The sequence below is a fragment of the Octopus sinensis genome, linkage group LG10 (genome assembly GCF_006345805.1).
Source record: "Octopus sinensis linkage group LG10, ASM634580v1, whole genome shotgun sequence".
In the NCBI taxonomy this organism is placed as follows: Eukaryota; Metazoa; Mollusca; class Cephalopoda; order Octopoda; family Octopodidae; genus Octopus; species Octopus sinensis.
Genome location: NC_043006.1, coordinates 62,142,242 through 62,150,614, shown reverse-complemented (window position 1 = coordinate 62,150,614; position 8,373 = coordinate 62,142,242). Strand labels below are relative to the sequence as shown.

The 8,373-nt window shown below is 34.5% G+C and overlaps 1 long non-coding RNA gene across 1 annotated transcript in view; it reads left to right on the top strand.

Annotated features, from left to right (window-relative positions):
• Positions 1-7,299, top strand: part of LOC118764979 — a 25,983-nt gene extending 18,684 nt beyond the window's left edge. The window contains exon 3 of the long non-coding RNA XR_005000818.1: positions 7,288-7,299. This is a non-coding gene — a long non-coding RNA (uncharacterized LOC118764979). The remainder of the gene's footprint in view (positions 1-7,287) is intronic.
• The last annotated feature ends 1,074 nt before the right edge of the window (positions 7,300-8,373 follow it).

The window sequence follows — 8,373 nt, the reverse complement described above, 5'->3', positions numbered from 1 at the left end:
GTGTGTGTGTTTTAAATACTATGTCATTTTTCATATACATAAGATTGCGGTTTTGGTTTCCTCTGTGTTTTCTTCGAAAACGCACACGTTCATCCATATAACGTTTCTCTCAGAGACAGTTAAATCGTCTTCTTTGTTTGATAAACGTTGAATAAATTGATACCTATCTGTATGTGAGCATGAGCATGCGTGGGCGTGCACGTCTTCCTGTATATATGGGAGGGTATGTGTACGAGCGTGCTTGCCTGTGTTTGCCTGTATGTGTGTGTGAGTGTGTGTCTGTGTGTCAGTGTAACTTTATGTGTGAGTGTTTGTATGTATGTGTGTGCATTCAAATGTGTGTGAATTCCTGTGTGTTTGTGTGTACGTTTGAATTTCTGTATGCATGTTTCTGTGTGTGTGCGTATGCGTACATGTGTGTGTCCGTGTGAGATTGAGGCCATGACTGTGCCTTTGTTTGTCCTTGAATCTGTGAGTGTGCGTATGTGTGTAAGTGTGTGTGCGTCCATAGATCTTTGTAAGCCCTCTGTCTAATGAGAGTATTTACTATTCAAAACCGTTCGAGTTTCGCTTATCAAGAATGACTCTCTATTTGTCGTAGCGATGCATCGTCCGGGTGTCCAGACAGAATTTCTACGCTAATCCCGTTCACGACACCAGCATGCTGCTCTTTGACATGCTAGTAGATTATCGAGGTTTGTCTTCGATCCCTGTATTCCCTCCAATGTCATTTATACGCTCAGCCAAACTTCTCACCGTTTCACCTTTGTATGCAGTCTTCCGGAGTTTACAATCACCATCCATACAGTTCATTCAGTAAACCACATTTGTTTTCTTTTCCAGTTGACACCAGGGCCAAAAGAACGCGTGGTACTATGCCGACAAGTTCCAAGGGGGGATGTATATAGAAACCACGTAGTTCTCCTCTACACACGTGCTCTTTCTGAATTGTTTTTTTTTTGCCTTTTAATGACCTGATGGATTTCACTAGTCTTTCCCTGACTTTTATGTTCAAATTAATATCCTTTAGGATTCTTCGAAATCTGGAGGCTAGTTCTTCATTTGGTGTGGCTTCTGTAAACATCACCCCTCGGAAATTGTTGGCATTGTACAACGTATTCTTTTTATTTCTTTTATCATAAATTCTCCGTATTTTATTCCACTTGCTTACTACGGTACTTAGGTTGTGTTCCATGGGCATCCTTATTCACAATCTCTTCAAATTTCTTGCTTGATCCCCTATACACTCGGATTCTATCTTTCTGGTTGTATCCCGAAAATTGCAAGCGATGCAAGAAGTCTTGTGTGTGTTTCTGTTTCTCCCGGTTTTGCACAGGGGTGTTATATGTTTCATTATTCTAAGTCGGCTATTAATATATTGATTTTTCACATTGTGTAATAGAGCCGAAAACTTATGGATCATATATTTCGAAGACATAAGTTTCATATAGTGTGAGCGGAGGATTTGAACTTTGCTATTAATGGACTTTAACCAAAGTTCTGTGTCAAGAACCGGAAATCTCTTGTTTGAGTGCTTTGTTGGTTAATCTGTAGTTAACCTGATTCTTTGGTGCGTGGAATTAGCTATACGATGGATGCTTTTCATCATGATCCTCTTGTTCTCTTGAGTCTGAGAGTTCGATGGTGTGTTGACTATGATGTTGATGTCTGATTGCTCCCGAGTGTTCCTCGAGAGCTTGTTTCAGTTTTCTGTCTCGCCAGGTCATGAAGAGGCCCGTCACGTCCCCAGTCACACTGACACCGATGTCTGCGCCCTAGACATGCTCATATTTTTTAACATACTCGAAATGCAAGTAACTGTTAATGAATTGAGGACGTTGTTTGATTAAATGTAAAGCATTTGCTTTAACATAAAATAAAATAAAAACATATGAAATTGTCTTTTGAATAATCTCCAATAACTTCCATATCCGTAGAAAAATTTCAATTACATTAGTCCATATGGAAGATTGTAATACTACATAATAATATTAATGATTGATATATTCAAAATTTCACTGTGTTTTCTTTTTTCTGTGTCAGAGATAACAAGAATTGCAAACAAAAATGCGTTTTCTATTATTTTACCATGTTGCAACTGTAGATAAAAGCTTTACGAACTTAACCTTTCAAAAATTCGATAGTGATCGAGCATTATTTTGGGCACAGGGTAAAATGCCACATTAGCATGTGGGGTCTTATTTTAAAACACCAACCAGAGTCCATTTTGCGCATTCGTCTTGAGAATGTGAAATTATATATCCGAATACGGGAATATAATGAACCTAACAAATTGATAAAGAAAACTTGTATTTTGTGAGCTTTAATAAAAGGAGGAAGAGAAGAAAAGCACGTAATGCACCTATTTCTTTTTCACCCGCAGATTCAGTTATTTCTTGTTTTGAAATCACCAAAAATAAATTTAGATTGTGTTCCATGGGCATCCTTATTCACAATCTCTTCAAATTTCTTTGCCCCCGTATATACTCGGATTCTATCTTTCTGGTTGTATCCCGAAAATTTAATGCGATGCAAGAAGTACGACAGGTGGATCGGTATTCTTGAAGCAAAAGATTCAGAGATGTAAGAAGCAAAATGTAAACAAGAGCACTATGCTCAGTTGAAGCGAAACTGTTGGCAAAAACTTAAGGGAAGTCTATGAAGTAAATTTTGATTAGTTTCGTATATCTTTATTTGAGACTACATAAATGATCTAAGATTGGCTGAAATAAAAACGTGATAACAGTGAAAAACCAAAATAGCATTTGTATCACGGGCTTGATTTTTTTCATCAAAAATGATCTTTTTTAATAATGTGCAGCGACATTTTTGTTCGCTAGACTAAATATCCTTGCTATTCTTATACACTGGAAAAACTTGATTGGAAAGACTTGAAAAAAAGTTATTATTGCACTCAGTAAATCATTTCTGTGTGTATTTGTGTGTGTGTGTCTGTATGTTTGTGTGTGTGTGTGCATGTGTGTGTATGTGTGCGTGTGTGTGTGTGTGTGTGTGTGTGTTTGGTTCTATATGAATGAATTTGTGTATATACGTTGCCAACGTTATCTCGCTATAATTGTGCTCGTCTCTCTCTCAGCATGATAAGGTTAGTAATGAGTGAAAGTAATCATATTGATAAGATGTAAAATTCATTATTGTAAAGTCGTCCACTATAACTAATTAATGGTTAATAAGTTGCAAATTAATCAAAGAAACGATAATGGCGGATACAGCTATGATAGCCGTTTCGTAGAAGTAAATATAGATAAATATTAATACAGAAACATATCTATAACAGCAAACCTGTCTACCTATGCTGCAATACGATTTCTTATTACTACGACTTATAACCAAACAATCACACACCCACACATGCGCGCGCGCGCAAATACGCACAGAAATGATATAGTGCAATGGCAACATCTTCTGAAGTCTTAGCTCTGAAGTTTTCCTATCAAGTCATCTCAATAAAACTTTACTGGTTTGAGAAAAAAGTACGGTTGTTATATGCATCACATAAATGTATCCAAATTACTTATGCTCTTCGTTTATGAAATTGCTCTGCTATTCGAAGTGAAACACATTCTAAAATGTTCTCGACAAACATTTAGATACCTATATACACACAATATCCAAATTCCTTCTCAATGACCATAAATGCAAACAAAAACCTCGTTGCAGAAGAAACGGAAGCTTTACTAACACTGAAGTACGACAACTCAGTTATCCTAAAAGAAGCCGATAAGGATGGCGTGACCGTGATTATGAACCGGGGCTATTATAACGACAAAATCTTTGAACAAACGATAAATCAAATTAATTCTAAGGAAGAAATAAGAAATCCAGAAAAAAGTAATAATGCATAATATTAGAACATCAATTTAGCAATACACGGAGTCCTTCACGGATAATGGAATAGACTATATTATTTACCTTATTTACATTTGACGGGTATTTGTCCTCATCTTGTTTGTTGTTAAAACATCGTTTCGGTTGGAAATATGTGGAAACGGCACACTGAAGATCTTTTATTCCTACAAGTACCCAAATGAGGTGACTGTTAAAACATAGATAAGGGATCTTTTCTATTCTGAAGCCAGTTTTTTCAAATTTTTCCTACTGAACCAAACAATTTGAAACTTCGTATACTGGTAGAATGTGTCAAAAGTAAACTTAATTGTCAACCAGAATGAAAACGGAATTGTAACTTCTAAGTTTAACGTTGTTTAATAATTAGAATTTTAACCAATGATATTCCGTCATTCGGCTTTATTTTATTTACTCCGTCTCGACCACCAATTTCGTGACGTATTAAACAATGTAAACAAGCTATAGTCAGCCACCTTCTAATAACAAAAGTTTGTCTTTGAAGTTACCGTCTAGGGGAAGCATTGATGTACATGTGTGTGTGTGTGTGTTTGATGGGGTGTGGGAGACAGTATGTTGTGTAAGTGAAGTGCTTCTGTTAGTGTGTGTGAAGAGACAGAGAGAGTAATGTGTGAAAGAGAGAGATAACTGAAATTTTTTACTCGGTGTATGTGTATATGCCTGAATGTATGTGTGTATGTATCTGTGTATGTGTATGTATGTATGTATGGCCGATTCAATGTAATTTTTTACACATACTTACACACACACACACATACATACACACACACATGCAGACATACATATACACATACACCGAGTAAAAAATTATATATATATATATATATATAATATATATATATATTAATTTATAAAAATATGGTAAAGTAAAAAAATTACTTAACCACACACCGAGCTTTTTAGAAATAGCAGCCAAAAATTTCTCAACTGCAAGAAAAAGTCTCCCAGACAATGCATACTCAGAAATAATTCACATACGTATAAGAGAAAAAACAACGAAAAATCACATGGATTCTCCGATATATGTTATAAAAATATGGACTCTCCGATATAATTTATAAAAATATGGTAAAGTAAAAAAATTACTTTACCACACACAAAGCTTTTTAGAAATAGCAGACGTCACAAAACTGCTTTCAACGTCACACTAACAGATCGCAGTAACGTTTTAGATATGAAAACAAGCAATCTCATTGGTTAAAATTCGCAGTTTTAATCTACGATTAAAGTCATAAAATAGATTTTTCTCAAATAAACTAGTTCCTACTGGCGAATAAACTAGTTCCACTCTATGAGTACACAAAGTTTCAAATTATTTAGTTAACTAGAAAGATCTGGGGTCCTGGCCACAAATTTGAAAAGATCCTAGATAAGAAATGAAATGTATATATATTTGCATGTATGTGAGCGAATCTATCTATGTATGTATATATCTATCAACCAAACAATCAATATGTATTTATATATATATATATATATATATATAATATATATATATATATTATATATATATATGTGTGTGTGTATATGGGTGTGTGTGTGTGTGTGTGTATGTGCATATCTATGTAAGTATGAATGCATGTAGGTGCACAATTACTTCCTTTTATCAGTGTATTAACAGAGGTACAAATATTTCAAAACGAATACATAACTTCCAACACACACATACACATACACATACAGACACACACACGCATAAACTCATAAGCATCAGTATGTACACGTGGATGGTTATATGATGGTTATATCCGATTAGTATTCAATCTGTATCTGTAATTTTAATCTGTCATTTATCATTTAGAACTTTCCAGAAAATTATAGACAGGTGAATTCAATTGCGTTAATCGGAAAAAAATATTTATATAGCATAGTTAAGAAAGCAATTACAATAATCTATAAACACATACTGTTTCTAAGGAAAATACCCAACAAAATTACGATGTATATATATATACAGATCGCAGTATCCATGCAGAGTAATGGTTTTCCAAATCAGGAAGATCTTCAGTAACATTGATATTCATAGTGATATATAAATGCTACAACTTTATCATTTTGATTCCTATACTAAACCTATAGTTTTTTTATCTTACAAATTTCAAGCTAAGATCTGAATATCGTCTACTGAATTTTCCAACCTCTAATTGAAAAAGAAGATAGTTAAACTGAAATTTATAATAATTTTCACTGTACACTCACTATTGGAACGTCTCTCCAGGAAGTGCCTACGAGATATATTTAAACAATAATAATAAGAAAATAATAATAAGTATATATATATATACAGCAGCGGCTGTGTAGTAAGTAGCTCGCTTATCAACCACATGGTTCCGATTTCAGTCCCACTCCGTGGCATCTTGGACACCATGAGCCGACCAAATTCTTGGGAGTGAATTTGGTAGATGGAAAACCGTAAAAAAGACTGATAGAATAAGTACTGGGCTTGCAAAGAATAAGTCCTGGATCCAGCTGGCTCGACTAAAAGCGGTGCTCCAGCATGGCAACAGTAAAATGACTGAAACAAATAGAAGAATAAAAGAATATATATGTTGAAGAGCGTAGGCTCGAAACTTAAAAGACTTTCTCACCTTCCCTAGCGTTAAACTAATACAGCTGCTTGTCGTTTATACATCCATCTTCTTTGTCTTTTACTTTTCTATAATTTTCAATTGTATAAATTTCAACTGTAAATTTCACATTTATATAAATATATGAAAATATACACATTTATATACACATCTAAAAATATATATACACATTTTTAGATTGTTCATATCCCAAGCTACATTTTGAGCTACAAAATCAATAATTTGGTTTCGTAGAAAAATATGTGAGGTCAAAGTCCCATAAGTTTAAGCAATCCGAGAACTGACGCTAAAATCGTTATAACATTAAAACAACATTTTCATTATTAACAGCACTACAAAATAATACAATTCTAAGAAAACCTCTAGCAACTAAGCTATAATTTATAGAAGTAAGTGTGATGGTAAAACTTCTTGGTCCATTCGTTTACAAGAAAAACAAATTTTAACAAACTGCATCCCACATCGTGAGGCAAAGCAAAATACAAAAATATTCATAGACCATTGGCGCATATTTTTCTGAATTCCCCACAAAATACTCGTCGCAGGAAACACGACTAAAATTAACAGAGACTATTAAATATGTCGCAGATATGAAACAGGGAGAAAATGCCTAAATAACATTCGTCCACAATAAAACAGACAGTATAGAAGCGAAAAGCATTTCATAATCTTGAAAGAATCTGGGAAAGTCGAGAAAAGATTAATGTTGTATGTATTTTTCATACAAAAAGAAAATTCGAAAAATACCAAGATCGCAAGCAAATTGAGTGAACTGGAATATATGAATGGTTTTAATATATCACGCATATAGACACACAAACACACACACACACACATACACACACACACACACACGCACACACACACACATACACACACACACGTGCATGTCCACGGAGCTTAAACGCGAATTATATTAAATTCGTATTATTCTAAGTGGAATTATAATATTTGAGACTTATATTTCTGCATTGTTTCACATTTTAGCCATTCATCACGAACAGAATAATTGTAAATGTATATATAATTTTAAATGTAAAAATACTTAAAACAAGAAACCAGCAGTTTTTCAAACTAAATATTCTACGTAATCTGGGAAGTTGCTATTTAATACCCAGTAGTATATGCATTAGTAACTCTAAATAAAATCACAAGTCTCAAAACAGAATACATTCATTTAACGCTGTTCTCCGAAGAGAAAGGGAAGGGTTCCATTGTGGAATATGTATCGGGGATAAACAATTCATGGCAGAAATATCTACAGGTCGATTTCGAAATATTAGAATGGATATCCTATTGCTACCAGCAATACTTCCAATATACAAAATATTCGCAATCCATTACTATCCTGCAGTAAAACCGTACATCAAGAATAACCTCGACTTTCCCATTTGACGGGAGATATTTTGTGCATATTAAACAGGCAAAAATGACACTTGATAATAGTAAATAAGGCGAAAATTCTGATTAATGTTTACAGACGTTACAGCGGAAATAGCAGCCTACGTGAAATGCCCGTCACCAGGCTTTAGAGCTTTTAGGTACTTCAGAATATACTGGGTGCTTTCTCAACTCTACACTTTTCCGAAGGATGCATCAAGCTGTAACTTGTTCAGATGTGCGGTTTAAGCTTGACTACCAACCACATGGTTCCGGATTCAGTCCCACTGCGTGGCATCTTGGGCAAGTGTCTTCTTCTATAGCCTCGGGCCGACCAAAGCCTTGTGAGTGGATTTGGTAGATGGAAACTGAAAGAAGCCTGTCGTATATATGTATATATATATATATATATATATAATATATATATATATATGTGTGTGTGTGTGTGTGTATATGTTTGTGTGTAGGTGTTTGTCCCTCTAGCATTGCTTGACAACCTATGCTGGTGTGTTTACGT